General features: G+C 42.5%; 1 long non-coding RNA gene and 1 other non-coding gene across 2 annotated transcripts; one reads left to right on the forward strand and one right to left on the reverse strand.

The window, feature by feature from the left end:
- Positions 1-604: 604 nt before the first annotated feature.
- Positions 605-15,107, reverse strand: LOC123942414. Its single transcript, XR_006818420.1, has 3 exons — positions 14,983-15,107; positions 12,731-12,770; positions 605-1,345 (listed from the first exon to the last, which is right to left on the reverse strand). It is a non-coding gene; the product is annotated as an uncharacterized LOC123942414 (long non-coding RNA).
- On the forward strand, positions 9,737-9,808 carry TRNAP-CGG. Its single transcript has one exon. It is a non-coding gene; the product is annotated as a tRNA-Pro (tRNA).
- Positions 15,108-15,318: the final 211 nt, after the last annotated feature.

Consider the following 15,318-nt stretch of genomic DNA (forward strand, 5'->3'; position numbering starts at 1 on the left):
CTCCTTCCCCTTCTCTTTAGTATGTGCCACACCGAGCATGGAGTCCAACCTAGGGCTTGAACTCACAACCCTGAGATCAAGACGTGAGGTGAGATCAAAAGTTGGATGATTAACCAAGTGAGACAAAATTTTAAATGAGACCTATGGGCTGCTTTGGCCAATTGCCAAGAACAAATATTTAAGGGTCCATGATAGCTTAAAAACTAATATTTGGCAACTGTCTAAATTGATCAAACCACCGTAAGAAATCTGTTCATTTCCCCACTTCTTGTTGATACTAGAAATACTAAGAGTGTCACAGCGCATGGTGATGATTCTTTCTCTAAAAGGGACAGTCTACTTGAATGACTTTCAGTGAAGAAATCCCCATGTTCACATAGTTTCGTAGATGAGTGAACTACGGAGACATAACAAACTACTACACATTTAATGACTAATAACACAAATTTATTATCTCATAGTTTCAGCAGACTAGGAATGTGGTGTAGGTGTATCTTCTACTTAGTGTCTCAGCAGACCAAATTCAGTGTCACTAAGGCTGCAGTTTCATCTGAGGCTCTTCTAGGCACACTCAACTGTGGGCAAACTTCTGTTCCTTGTTGTTTTAGAACTCAGACTCTTGGTTGCTAAAGGCACCATTCTTGCTACATGACCCTCTTCAGAAGCAGTTCATAATATAGCTGTTTATTTTCTTCAAAGCCAGCAGGAGAGCCCCTCTCCCTCTAAAGATGTCTCTTTTGGACCCTTGTTCAGGGTGCTCACCTGATTAGGTCAGACCCATCCAGGATCACCAGTCACCCTCTTTGTCACTGTTTTGTTTAGGTTTTTTCTCACAATCATAAACATAACTCTGGAATCCAGCTAGACTTGCAGGGGAGTAAGGAAAGTATGGAACCCATAGAATTGCAGCGAGAGCACAAAGATTGTAAGATGTTTCGAGCAGATGGGTGAAGAGTTGCTCTCCTGAGCTATAGAAGGAATAATCTGGTGGTTAAGATAAAACACAAGTCAAATTTATTAGGTTTGTCCACAGTGAGCAGTCACAGTCTTCTTGCTGCTTGTGCCCCTTCTGGGACCCAAAGCACTCCATGACGTCCACAATATTCCTGCCCTCTTCCATCTTGCTCAAGACCACATGCTTGGCATCGCACTCAGTCTTGGCCATGCAGATGGAAACCTGGGAACCGTTCATGTTGGGTCCAAGTCTGTCATGGATGAGATGTTAGGACCCACCAGCTTCAGGATGAGATTCTCATCATTAAACTTCTCCCCACAGATGGCGTTACAGCCAGCAGCACTGTGGCAGGTGAAGTCACCACCCAGGCACATACATCCCAAAATAATCCTGTGAAAGCAGGAAACTTTATAACCAAATCCTTTCTCTCCATGGCTCAGAGCACGAAAGTTTTCGCTGTCTTTGGAATTTTGTCTGCAAACACAATGAAGGACAGTTGGTCCAAGGGCTTGCTGCCCAGGGTGACACTGAAGAACACAGTGGAGTTGACCGTGGCTGGGCCACCCAGGTGGCTCCAGCAGGCAGCAACTGCAAGGCCTAATCTCTCTTTTTTTATTATTATTAACTTAGGAGCTTTAATTACATCTGAAATATCCCTTCCACTTTGTCATGTAATGTAATCCAACCAGGGTAGTGTAGGGGCCATAGGCAGATTGTCCAAGATGTACCACAGTCACATACTGACATACTGAATTGAAGCTATTAGGGAAACAGACCCTCTGCAGTCTCCCTGAAAGAAGGCAATACATCTTTCATATGAAAGATACTTACTCTGTACTAAGAAGTAAAAAGACATTTTTGTACCAGAGATGGAAAATTTAAGAGCGGATAAGGTTGTATTTACAACCCAGTTATGTTTTTCACTAATCTGCTATCTCAGTCCAAATTCCACTTAGAATTCCTTACTCAGTAAAGCTCCCAAACATTTGTTTTCTTTCTCCTGTCAATTCCTCAAAAATGTATTGTTTCTTTGTCTAAAAAGTATAAAAACCACCTGTCTTGGTCATTTCTTAAGTTCTCCATTTCATTATTGGTCCTCCAGGCAAATGTAATAGAACTTTGTGGGTTTTTTTTCTCCTGTTAATCTGTCTCACATCAATTTAACTCTTAAACCAGATGGAAGACCTTGAAAAGTAGAGGAAGAATTTTTCCTTCCCCTCAAGGAGAGAAGATTATATGAGGTCTGCACACCAGAGAAAAAGGAACCACAGGGGTCATCACAGAATTCTGGCTGTATCCCTTATTATAGTTCCTCTTTCTCTAGTTTATTGTTTTCAAATCAAGTAATCTAAATCTCAAAATATATTTTGGTGGCAGTGTTGGAAGCATAAGAGATAGGAAGTAGGGCTGGTTGTCTATTTTCCCCCTGAAAGAAGCCAGCCGCAGACAGAAAAACGAATCTCTTCAGTCAGGACAGTCAAGACTCTGGGATGGTGAGGGGAACGGAGCAACGGGAGATACTCCTGGCTTACTACTGCTCAGGTTTTTGTCTTTCCTCAGGAGGGTGGTATTATAGATATGTACAGTTTGCAGAGATTCCTTGAGCTGTATGTGTAAGCTATATATGGTTCTCCTCATGTATGTTTTACCTCAATGAAAATAAAACGTGAATCATCTGGACTATGGAAATTCTTTCTGAGCATTCATATGCCTAAAGACGATCGCTGCTGAAGGAAGACGCTATGTGTCATGTAAATGTGTTTTCATCAAAATAATAAAATTCTGGCTCCTTAATGTTACTTATTCTTCAGGCTCCTATAACAGGCTATTACAAAACCCTGAGTGGTAACATACAACCGAGTGGTCAGTAAAATACACTAGGTCTCAGAAATTCCTCACCTGAAAACTGGGGCTGGAGTAGTGACATCATGACCTTTACAAAGGATATCGGGAGAAATGTGCCAGAACACATGGATCACTGCCCAGTACCTGTAATCACTTACTAATTTCACACAAATGAATAAAGACCATTCCATGATTGACAGATTAGAACTCTGGACCCTGATTCTGACAATGAGATAAAGGTTGAAACTTTATGAATCCGATGAAATGGATTCTTCCCAAATGTTGGGCAGGTCATTGAGAGGATGTGGTCACTGGCTGACTCGTGAGCTGGACCCTGCCAACAGGAGCTCTTCACTCCCTCCCCTGTCTTTGGAATATGGGTTCTGTAAGCCGTCCCTGCTTCTAGAAGCCACCCCGAGGACACAGCTTTGAGATAGTGAGATGGTGTTTCGACACCCTCGAGACATTGTATGTGACCGAACCCAGTTAGGACCTCCTCTGTATGAACTTCTAAGAGTTGGCAGGCAAGCGCAGGGGTCGACTTGTCTTCGGCCACCAAAGACAAGCCTAGTATGTAAATTCTTTTGCTAATTAAAAGTGCCACCTACCAACCTAGAGAGGGCTGCCGCTGCCTCTTTCTTCAGTCTCTCCCTGCTCTCCTCAGAGGGGCCAGTTTCAGATTACACTCAGGAAGTTCTGGAAGTCTCAAACTAACACCAAACTCTTGTTTGTTTCCAGACACACTGCGGTTTCCCTGAAACACGTGTCAGTTCTGCACACGACCACACCATTGAACTGAAAACAGTATTAGCTGTGACTAGTCCTGCCCCTTGATTCCGTCCCATCCCGGGGACGGTTAAGATAAAACTGTGTGCCAGAGAGAAAAGTGTACATGAAACTTTGAACAGCTGAAATCAGTGTGAAGAAAGAGGCTGGGACTTGTAACTGAGAGAAAGGACACAGTTTTGTGATACCAGGTTCATTAGTGAGAAGACTCGATTCATTATTGCAAAGTATTTAAATCCTAAAGATACTCCTGAAGATATGCATTTGGGAGGTTTGGAGTTTTCCCTTGTTACCTCTCACCTTTATCAATCACTTTTGGAGGCTATGTGGTAACACAGCCAGGATGGAGACAAGAGGAGAGTGGGTGTATTTCTTGAAGAATAAACAAAATAGGGGCGCCTGGGTGGCTCAGCAGGTTAAGGCCTCTGCCTTCAGCTCGGGTCATGATCCCGGGGTGCTGGGATCGAGCCCCGCATCGGGCTCTCTGCTTAGCTGGGAGCCTGCTTCCTCCTCTCTCTCTGCCTGCCTCTCTGCCTGCTTGTAATCTCTATCTGTCAAATAAATAAATCTTTAAAAAAAAAAGAATAAACAAAATAAAAATCAAGAAATACAGAGTGAGAAGAGGGGTAGAAAGAAAACCACTTCCTTGGAGCTTTATGCTATTGTAGTCACTACCTATCCCAAAGAATTCATAGAATGCTCAGTGGTAGAAACAATTTCAGAGTTGTAATTTAGGTACCTGCTATCACTCGGGCTAGGACTCGAACCCTGTGTTTAAAAGGCAGACAAAGTAACGTCTGAGGAGTGTCTCCCTGCTCTCAACCCAGCCAACTTCTCCTCACATACATCCCAGGAAAAATAGGGACATACTGCAGAAAAACCACAGCGCTGTAGCAGATGGTGCAGGAAAATTTCTTGGCAGAGGTGGACAGCTTCCTTGTGGAGAGGGGGCAAATGAGATGTAGTGTGGCCCACTTGGTAAGTCGGAAGGGTCTGCCCTGTGGTATGGCCATTCTCACCTTGTATCACTGGGATCTGCACAATCAGGAAGGGGGTTTTGCTCCTATTACCAGAAACACATGTTCTCAACAAAGGGAGAGCATGGGCCCAGAGGTTGGGCAGGAGACAAGTGCAGGGTGTAAGTTCTATCTTAAAATGACAGTAATGAGGAAATCTATGCTAGAGGTGAAAGAACTTACGGATGAGATTCAAATATGGATTTAAAATAAACCTAATACAAATTCACAAAGTCATAAAGGAAGGAGACAGAAACGTGATGCTGGAATAAATAGTCAGAGACACTACATCTGCATAAGCAATGAATGATTTTTTTGAAAACTCAACAGACAATCAGATAAGACCATGGGTGCTACACCTGAAGACCAAATGAGTCAACTAGAACATTAAGTCAAAGAACAATCTTAGCAGGAATCACAAAGGTATCAAGAGGTAGAAACTAACATAACTTTCCAAAACCCAACAACGAATGAGTACCAGAAGACTAAAAAGCAAGTAAGTAGAGAGAAAACATTTAAAGAAGCAGCGCTCCTGTCCTTGGGCCTCTGGCCGCTGATGGCCCTGGATCTGGAGGTGGCCTCCCTCCTTGCCTGGGTGTAATCTTGGAATCTGGGCCATGGGCAGTGTCTGACCTCGGGGCTATCCAGAAGAGCCAAGAATTCCGCAACCTACACCCTCTTCCTCCAAGGCTCTGATAATTCCAGAAGGCCAAGGGTCACAGGTATACTTCAGTTCACTCTAGAAAGAAATACAAGCCAAAGGACAATCATGACTTGTGTCCTCAGGAGAAAATGAGGTTGGTGCACTGTTCTGGCTCCGAGAAGTTCCATGGGCGCAGCAGGCCATGGGGTGACTCGGTGCCCTGCTGCTCTCTCCCAAACTGGCCTGTCAGTGATCTTTGGGGAGAACTGGATCAGGCAAATAGAAATAAAGTGTGAGATGATCAAAGCAGATGGCACCCTGGCAAGACAAAAGAGAGGAAAACTAATGAAGACAAAGAAGTTAGAGTTGGCAGAAGTATCAGCTGTCTCCTGGGTCTTCTCCGTGACTGAAGAAAAATTTTCGAAAAACATTGATAAAAAAAAAAAAAACTTTATAAGGAAATTAATTGGGTTGGGGCGCCTGGGTGGCTCAGTGGGCTAAGCCTCTGCCTTTGGCTCAGGTCATGATCTCAGGGTCTTAGGATCGAGTCCTGGAGTCCCGCATCGGGCTCTCTGCTCAGCAGGGAGCCGGCTTCCTCCTCTCTCTCTGCCTGCCTCTCTGCCTACTTGTGATCTCTCTCTGTCAAATAAATAAATAAAATCTTTAAAAAAAAAAAAGAAAATTAATTGGGTTGATGAACCATCTTTCAAAGGAGTTGCCATTTCAAATTCCTCCTTCTCAATCCTTCTGAAAAGTCCAAACCTTCTAAAGCTAAGGACATACACAAGAGAGACACGCAAAGCATTCACTTGCCAGCATTGCCCTTTTCAGAGAAATCTTGTGAGAAACTCAGCAAGCAGGGGCACTGGTCTGTAAAGAATTTGGAGTCAGCAGCTTGCACTGATGTGTCAAATCTTTGAAGGACTCCGTGCTTAGTTATAGGAGAATATAGAGATTTCAAAATCACAAACCAGATACAGTAGCAATGACCCGGACTTGGGGTACAATCCAGTGTTAGGTACAATCCGCATATTGAAATAAATACCTTGGCAAAAATGCTGACTTCTGTCGCCTAACTGGGCTCTGGGGCTCCCTGAACAATAGACATTGACAGGTGGCAGAAGGCAAGGTTTTGTTGGGGCTTCTGTTGGAGCGGGAGGGAGGCAGCACAGAGGAGTCATCAGGCTGGCTCTGGGGGCTCAGGAAGCGCTTTAAAGAGGGCTTGTGGGAATATAGAGGAGGGGACCGCTTGGCTCCCACGTGCTTAAATGTCTTTGAGCTTCTTCTTGTGTCATATGTCTAATTAGCATGTGACATCTCCACCTTTCCGGTGACTTCTTAGTATTATAATGAGCGAGAACTTGGGTGAAAAGTCAGCGCTGTCCTCGGTCTTGGGGCAGACTGGTTTGGTCTCATCTCTACCACTCTTCACAATCAAGAACCCTCTTTCAGTCAGCGTCCTCCCTCCGCATTCCTGCAACACAGGCTACTCAAGGGTGTGGACTCTTAGCTTTTTCTCTTGATGGAGCAGCCAAGAAATGCTGGATTTTGTGGTTGGGGATCAGGGGACCTGAGCGCAGTCTCCACTCTGTCTCACTTATGAGAAAGCAAATTCTGTGGGACTTGTCAAAGAAAATGTCAGGCAATTACCTCTGTGAAAGTCAACTACAGGAAATTAATATGAATGTCACTCAAATCACTTGTCAGACCACAGAGTAGATTATGCAATTTGCAATAGAGTCCATATATATACGTTAGGTAAAAATACGGATGAGAACTAGAGTTCTGAACTTTATGGTGTTAAGCAAGTCACAGATTAGTCTACAGATAGAATTCAGGTGGCAGTGGTTCTCACGTAACAGATGGGAAGGATGAAAAATTTAGTAACCTGAGCCAAAGTTAACAAGTCATCAGAAGGCCCCCAAATGTATATTAGTTGTCATTTAAATATAGTTACATTGATTAAATAGGCAAGAAGATTGTGGCTTCTCTTTTTGATTCTGAAAGTGTGAAGAGAGAAAAGTTCTCTCTAACTCTTATTTACTTGGTGCCACAATTGCTTCTTTTTCCCACTTATGAAATGGTAATAAACCTAGTGATTCAGTAATAGTTCCAAAGACAATGGTATTAAGTGACAGGTGTAAAGATTCTATCGGCCTACCATTACAACATGTGAGAGCTATCCCTGAGGAAAGTCCATAGCAGCTGAATCCAAACCTTACCACCATAAGTAGTCTGAAAGGAAGAGTTAAAGACATATAAGGAAGCTTGTTGGTGAGAGATATGAGAGAACATGAAAAAACTCTCAGCTGAGAACATCTAGAAAAGCGACAGTTGTAACCACCCAGAGAGCCAGTTAGAGTGAATCTCTATAAGGACTGAAACTCTTATTTGCCTTTGGTATCCTAGGGCCTTACATAAATCTGACACTGAATAATTATTAAATAGAAACTTGGGGGCGCCTGGGTGGCTCAGTGGGCTAAAGCCTCTCCCTTCGGCTCAGGTCATGATCCCAGGGTCCTGGGATCGAGCCCCACATCGGGCTCTCTGCTCCACGGGGAGCCTGCTTCCTCCTGTCTCTCTGCCTAGCTGTGATTTCTCTCTGTCAAATAAATAAAAAAAATATTAAAAAAAAAAAAAAGAAACTTGGTGAATAAGTCTTGTTCTTATTTGTTAGGATATTTTACATACCCATTGTCCTAACTTGTCTTCTGTAACTATAGCTTCATGGTGTGCCTTCTGTTTACCAATGAACTTGAGCTTAAGTATGAATATATAATCATGTTTGTCAACATAACTAAGCATCTTACTACATATGACCTACATGGCCTAGACAAGGGCAGTAGAATGTCAGTAAAATAAAAGTCAGTAAAATGACTGGAATATAAATTACATGCGGGTCATCTACTGTGTAAAATGGTGCTACTTTTAGTAATGTTTAAATAATGACCTTTGTTTGGAGTCTGAGTTCTCACTGATGTAATTTATTATTCTTAGGGAAATTGGATTGAGAAAGGGAAAGTATATTACACTATGGAAATGAAGAAAGAACAGAAGTTTGAAGTCTAGAATGTAGGTCACTCTGTGGAGGGTGTGACCCCAAGACCATTGCACTGAGTTCAAAAATTAGTGAACTAATCTATTCAGTTGATTTCAAGATGAAGGGAAGTACTCTGGTGAGTATCAAGGAATTGATTCTTTGGGAAATTTGGGGGTTCAGTTTGAACAATTCTTTTCCACAATGAAGTGTGTGAACTTTGATTTAAAGTCTTATTATAGTCCTATATCAGGGGACCCAGCTGTAAATGAATATAAGATGTTATTTCTTTAAGAGGAGAACATGTTTTCTTGAAAGTGATATATTGAGTCTAAATCACGGTTTGAGTTTGAGGGCAGTGAGAAATTATTACTACCCAAAGGTAGATGTTTTAGAGAAATCAGTCAAGATTTTTTAAACTGTCAAGGTACAAAGCAAGCAGTTGGATGGTAATGGGAATCACACCATTGCAACATTAAGTGAGTAGGATATCGAAAGAGGAATGTCTAGTAACCATAATCATTTTAACCTAAATTGTAAATTTTAACCCAAACCCATTTACCCAAAATGTAAAGTGAGTGCTAGTTTAAGTGCACTCTCTCTTTCACAAAGGACTGATTTCTCTTCTCACATATTCAAGAAAATCATTATTTTTATTCATCTTTGTAAAAGAATTTCATTTGGGGTAAAAAAATAAAAAAACAGGCATTCTATAAATAACTATAGAATAATTGAAAGAATGAATGTAATGGGGCAAACTGCCTTAAAATTTAAAGGTATCAAATTCAGCACAGCAAATCTGAAATGTGTATTAGTTCGGTGCGTACATATTTATGTGGATTTAAAATGGGGTTTACAGATATCAACTAATGACCCCTGGTAAAAACTTTGAATTTAACCCTAAGTTTTGGTAAGCTAATAAACTCACCTAATACAAACTTCTTGTGCCCCTGAAAAAATTGATGTTATGTAATCGAATCAGCAGAATTTAAAGAGATTCGGAGTATTCTCAAAATTTGCAGAGATTCTGGTAGCTGCAAAGACTCCTTGTTAGAGCATATGGTCTCCCCATCCCCTCAGTAATAGTAATATCCAGCTTTCAAAAAATAGTGAGAAGAGGAAAACTCCAAAACATGAATTTTTCTAACTGAATTTCATTAAAAGCTAAATGAAAACGAGATCAGTTACGTAGAGTAGTTTTGCAAAGTAGAACAAAGGAAAAAGAAAATGTCCCAAATTTCCTTCAGGTGACCAGTCTTTCTTACAACCAAGTGATATCACGGAGTTTTAAGCAATCAACAAACCCTGCACACAAACTGTTCCAGCTGTTTCATTTATGCAAGCGATTGGTGGGGAATTACACCTTCTCAGGAAACAATTTTAAGCAAAGTAAAACGGAGAATTTGATTCTATTTCTTCTTATACTAAAAGATGGAAAGACCTTACACGTAGGCGGCTCGTTGGTCTAGGGGTATGATTCTCGCTTCGGGTGCGAGAGGTCCCGGGTTCAAATCCCGGACGAGCCCGCTCCCTTTTCAACCAACTGGATTTACAGAATCGAGGAAGAAATTTAAAAAAGTATTTTCCCAAATATTCTTGCCAAAAACACTGGGCTTTCACCATATGCACAAAGGCTCCGCCCTCGGAAGAGCACCGCACGCACGCACGCCGGCGTCCCCCGTACGGCTAGACACCTGCCCCAGAGCCCCGCGCATCCCTTCTCGGCCGCAGGGAGGAAGGGCGGGGGCGTGGCCGGCGAGCGCGCACGCGCGTGCGCACACCTGACGCGGGGGAGGCGCGAGGGTAGGCGCCAGGCCGGATCCTCCCTCCGGGGACCGGGCCGGAAGTGGGTTTTCCGCGCCCAACTGGCGCCGCGGGGAGCGTTCTCCGGCTAGCGCCGCCGCCGCTCCAGCCACCGTGCCTGCTCGCGGTCCGAGGCTGGGAGAGCTCGCCTCTTTCTCGCGCGCGCGCTCTCTCCCCACTTCCCTCTCTTTCTCTCTCCGTACCTTTGTTCCTGCCTCTCTCTCCCTCCCTTTGTCCCTTCCTTTCCCTGCGCCTCCCGGGTGGGCGCTCGTTCATTTGCTCCGTCGGCGAATGAATGTTCAGCGGCTGCTGCGTGTCAGCCTGTGCCCCGTGCTAGGGACGTGGGGGTGGGCGAGGAATAAAAAAGCTTTCTTTTCTCCGGAATTTAGTAACTAAATAGTTACCATTTTCATGCGTCCTAGGAAGGAAGGACAGACTTCCATAAACGCCGGGAGAACCTGGGAGTATTGCCGGCCAGGGTTTGCACACCCGAGATTAAAACCAGAGGGGACTCCTTACCCCATGCCCGAGACTCCCCAGTGCTGTCCCCTCTCCCCGAGAAGAAGCCCTCACTTAGGAATTGTTGAAAATGCTCAGGTAAAGTCACGAATACAACTTAAAAGGAAAAAAAAAAAGATGGAGAGGAAGGTATTAATCCAGTTACTCTGTTCATGCCAGCTAAATTAAGATACTTCCTTAGAATAACTGCAGTTTTGTGACCAACGCTGAGAGTGGACACACACACACACACACACACACACACACACACACATCCCACTGCAATTTCTTTCAAAGCTCAACTGGCCCAGCTCATCTTAGTATTCTGAAAGTGTGTGATCTTTTCTACCTTTCCTTGTTTTGGTCAATTTTGGAGACCTAATTAGCACTGAAGATGCAGGTCCTTAATCAGAAGCGGTGTATAATATATTGTCTCTTTATACATGAATTATGAATTTATAATTCATTTGGAAATACAATTTTCTAACAAAGTGGATGGTGTCACTCATTAAGCTTGAAATTCAAAAGGAACTTCCTTCAAACTTTGTCCTTCAAGAATTTTCTTAGGAGGCAGGAAGTCAATTTTATGCCATCTAAGCCAGAAACTGAATAATCCTTCTTCAAGACATTTTATTATCCCAAGAAGGAGAAGCTAAAGATACGGTTTTATAGTAAATGGCACCGGCAAGTCCACATTCAATAAATTGGACTCATAATCTCAGTTTCCAGTTATTTTTAGGGCTTAATTATAAGTATTACCAGCAACCAAAGGTCACTAGACATCTATAGTAAGTGTCTAATATGAAAGAGATTAAAGTGAACTAAAAAAATAGAGGAAAATATTATGCAGAGAGAAGAAATCTTCTCAGGAAAGTTATTACAGAGAGAAAGAATGCTGTACAAAACAAAGCAATTACAAAAAAGCCTCTTAACACTAAAATTGTGAGAGTAGAAATGAAAAACTTAATGGAATAGCTGGAATAAATGTGAAGGACATCTTCCAGAATATGGAGTAAAAATATAAAGGGAAACTCCAGCAGTCATGCTGCCTAGTACATACCCAAGTGAGTTGAAACTTATGACTACACAAAAACCTGCACACAAATGCTTATAGCAGCTTATTCATAATTGTGAAAACTTGGAACCAGTCAAAATGTCCTTCAATAAATGATTGGATGGGGTGGACCCCTGGGTGGCTCAACTGGTTAAGCGTCCAACTCTTGGTTTGGGCTCGGGGCATGATCTCAGAGTCCTGGGATTGAGCCCTGAGTCAGGATCTGAGCACAGTGTAGAGTCTGGATGAGAATCGCTCTCCATCTACCTACATCCCTCCCCCTATCTCTCTCTATCTCTCTATTTCTCTAAAATCTATCTCTCTAAAATAAATAAATAAAATCTTAAAAAAATAAGTGAATGGATAATCAAACTGGTACATCCATTCGATGGAATATTATTTAGTAAGAAAAAGAAATTAAAAAAAATAAAAGAAAAAAGAAAAAGAAATAAGCTATCAGGCCACAAAAAGGCATGAAAGAACCTTAAAAGCATATTGTTAAGTGAAAAACAAAACTACTCTGAAAAGGGTAGGGAGGGATATAGGAATAAAGAGATGGAGCACAGGCCAGTGAAATTATTCTATATCATACAGTAATGATGGACACATGCCATTATATCTTTGTCAAAACCCATAGAATCTGCAAAACAAAGTGTGAGGCTTAATGCAAATTATGGGTTTTAGTTTCATTGGTTCATCAGTTGTAACAAATGTAACACAATAATGTAAGATGTAAATAATAGGAGAAACTGTAAGAGAAGGGAGAGGGTATGTGGGAACTCTGTACTTTCTATACATTTTTCTGTAAATCTAGAACTGGCTTTAAAAATAAGTCTATTAAAAATAGTAAGAGGAAAAAAGTGGGGCAGGGAAGAAAGAAAGAAAAAAGAAGAGGAAACATCTTGGAGGCTTAAAATCCGAGCTAAAAGAAATTTCAGGGAAAAAGGATCAAAAATAGAGAACGCATATATGAGAAAATCAACAACAAAAAAGTAAGTTAATTTTCCAAACTGAAATATATGATTTTCCAAATTTAATGAAATAATAGAGCTCTCAGAACAATGAATGAAAATAGAAACATATGATGGCTTACCTTTCAGACATTTAGGAACACTGGGGATAGAGAAATTATCCTGGAGGAGAGAAAAACTAATTACAAATGAAGTATCAGTAATTAGAATGACTTAATTCTCAAATGAATTAAGTAATACTCCCCAACCCAGCATTCCATACCCAACAACATTTAGTCAATGTTAGAGAAACATAAAAGATATTCTCCAGTGCCCAAATACTCAAAACCCTTATTTCCAATGAACTCTTTTTCACAAAGCTACTCTACAATGTACCTACCAGAAGGAGGAGGCAAATTAAGATAGAAAAAGATTTAAGATACGGGATATCTACCACCAGAGGCAGGGGAAGAAAATGTACAGGATCTGGTGAAGACATCATGATGAAAACTGTATAGCAACTCCAGAAATCATTAATTTCTTTCCCTTTTTTTATGGCAAAACTTACATGGTTATTTGTGGCAACTTGGAAAAAACAATCCTAATGTTCAGGAAAGGTGACTCCTTTTTGTGTAATGGATAATCAATAGAAAATACTAAACTTGGGAAAATCAATAAGTAGAAATAAAAGCATGTGTATTAGAATATAATTTTGTCTTTGTAACAAAGACCCCAAGGAAGCAGATGTTACTCAACTCTCACATAATTGTCTGAAGGTATATTCAATCCCAGGGGGGTGCTTTGGCCCCATGGTGTTGGTTCCAGTATTCTGCCTCACGGCTCCCTCTTTCCTATGGTGTTGCTTTGTATGTCATGGCTCCTTCATTCTTATGGTGTTGTTTCTTCCAGCAAGCAGCAAGAGTCGGAAGAGAGAAGTGGATCATATTTCTTTCCTCTTCGGGGCATAACCTGCAAGCTTCACAAACCATTACTCTCGAATGCACTAGTGTAGAAACTGGTCATTGTGGCCACGCTTAGCTATTAAGGAAAGTTGTGCATTATATTCTTCTCATGGGTAGCTGTGAGCCCTACTAAATGTCCATTTCTTGGAAGAAAGGAACAAATACTGATGGACAACTAGCCCTCTCTGCCATAGCACAAGATTTGGAGATAGGATGCTGGTAAAAACAAAACAACACAAACAAAAAGCCAAAAAGCAAAAATCTTTGCCTCCCTTAAGGGAGAATAAGAGGAAGAAGACCACTTCTTCATGTACACATATTTTTGAAGTACTTAAAATTTTAAAACATGTGTGGTTAACTTTGATCCAAAAAATGTTAATTAAAAAAATAAGCTTTGAGCTGAGAACCAAGGTATGGATAAAAAAAAAAACAAAAAAAAAAAAAACCCAAAAACTATCCAGGTTCAAATGAGGAAGGGCAAGAGTACGCCATGAGGGAAAAGGTTTTGTTGGAAAGACAGAAAATAGGTTCTTCTTGACACAAAAATCAGGAATTGGGGGCACCTTTTGGCTCAGTCGCTTAAGCTGAAGGCTGCCTTCAGCTCTGGTCATGATCTCAGAGTCCAGGGATGGAGTCCGCATGGGGGACCCACTCAGTGGGAAGTCTGCTTCTCCCTCTCCCTCTGACCCTCTTCCCTGCTTTTGCTCTTCTGTCCCAAATAAATGGATAAAATCTTAAACAACAACAACAACAGAATCAGTAATTGGACGAGTGGGTGAAGCTGAGCCTGAAGCTCTAAGCAGGTCAATCGCAAGCACTAAAATAGAAGGATTTTTTCTCAAGTAAGAAGAGAGAATGGTTCTTTGATCCGTTCCTGCAGGATTTCACCCATGTTCCCTGTTGTTCACCCCATGATTCATCTGCTTGGGCTTCAGGGAAAAAAATCTTCACGGCCACCTTCCTTCTCAGATTTACGGATGCTCCTACTCAGTCACTCAAATGCTTCAGCACTCGCCACAGTGATTCTTCACGTTTGTCTAGATCCTGCGAGATCTCCTGCCTTTGCTCAGGCCCCTTCCTCAGCGTGGGACACCCCTCTCCTGGCCTCCTCTGGAAAACTTCCTCTGCCAGACCCACCTTTAACATGACCTTCGCTCCCCAGGCATTCATGATTCATTCTGATCAGAATCCAGCCCTACCCATGTTCATTTATGTGCGTTTTATTCATTCCGTGAAACAAGTCAAAAATCTTTTAAAAAGCAGTTGAAATAGTTTTTTTCCCATCCTTTCCCCCAAATAATTTTCTCGTTGGCAGTGAATCTTTTAACACATTTAGCACCGCATTCCTGGAAAATCGAATGGAAGTTGGGCAACCTGCCCCAAGAAAATCACCCAAGAGGCACAGAGGTGTCTGCGGGGACAGCAGAACCCACCGCTGCTCTGAGGCGGAGCAGCGGGAAGAGAGCCCACGAGTTAAGGGGTCTTCTCTGCGCACTGTCACCCGGCAGCGTCGAGGCGGTGAGGACACGGAGCAGACACGGAGCACGGCCGCACTCGGACCCGTCGTCTAACCTCCCAGACTAAGTTACCCCGAATCCCCGGTCCCGAGTCGCCAGGGCCCTGAGGTGGGCTCCTGGGACACCCGCTCCGGGACGCGTCTGCGCGCGGCGGGCTCAGGCGGCGCCGGGTAAGCGCAGGTGCCGACCGCCCCCAGGTTCCCGCGCAGCCGGGCCACGCCCACCGCCTGCGCGCATGCGCCCCTAGGGGAC

This window comes from Meles meles, chromosome 5 (genome assembly GCF_922984935.1).
Source record: "Meles meles chromosome 5, mMelMel3.1 paternal haplotype, whole genome shotgun sequence".
NCBI classification, from domain to species: Eukaryota; Metazoa; Chordata; class Mammalia; order Carnivora; family Mustelidae; genus Meles; species Meles meles.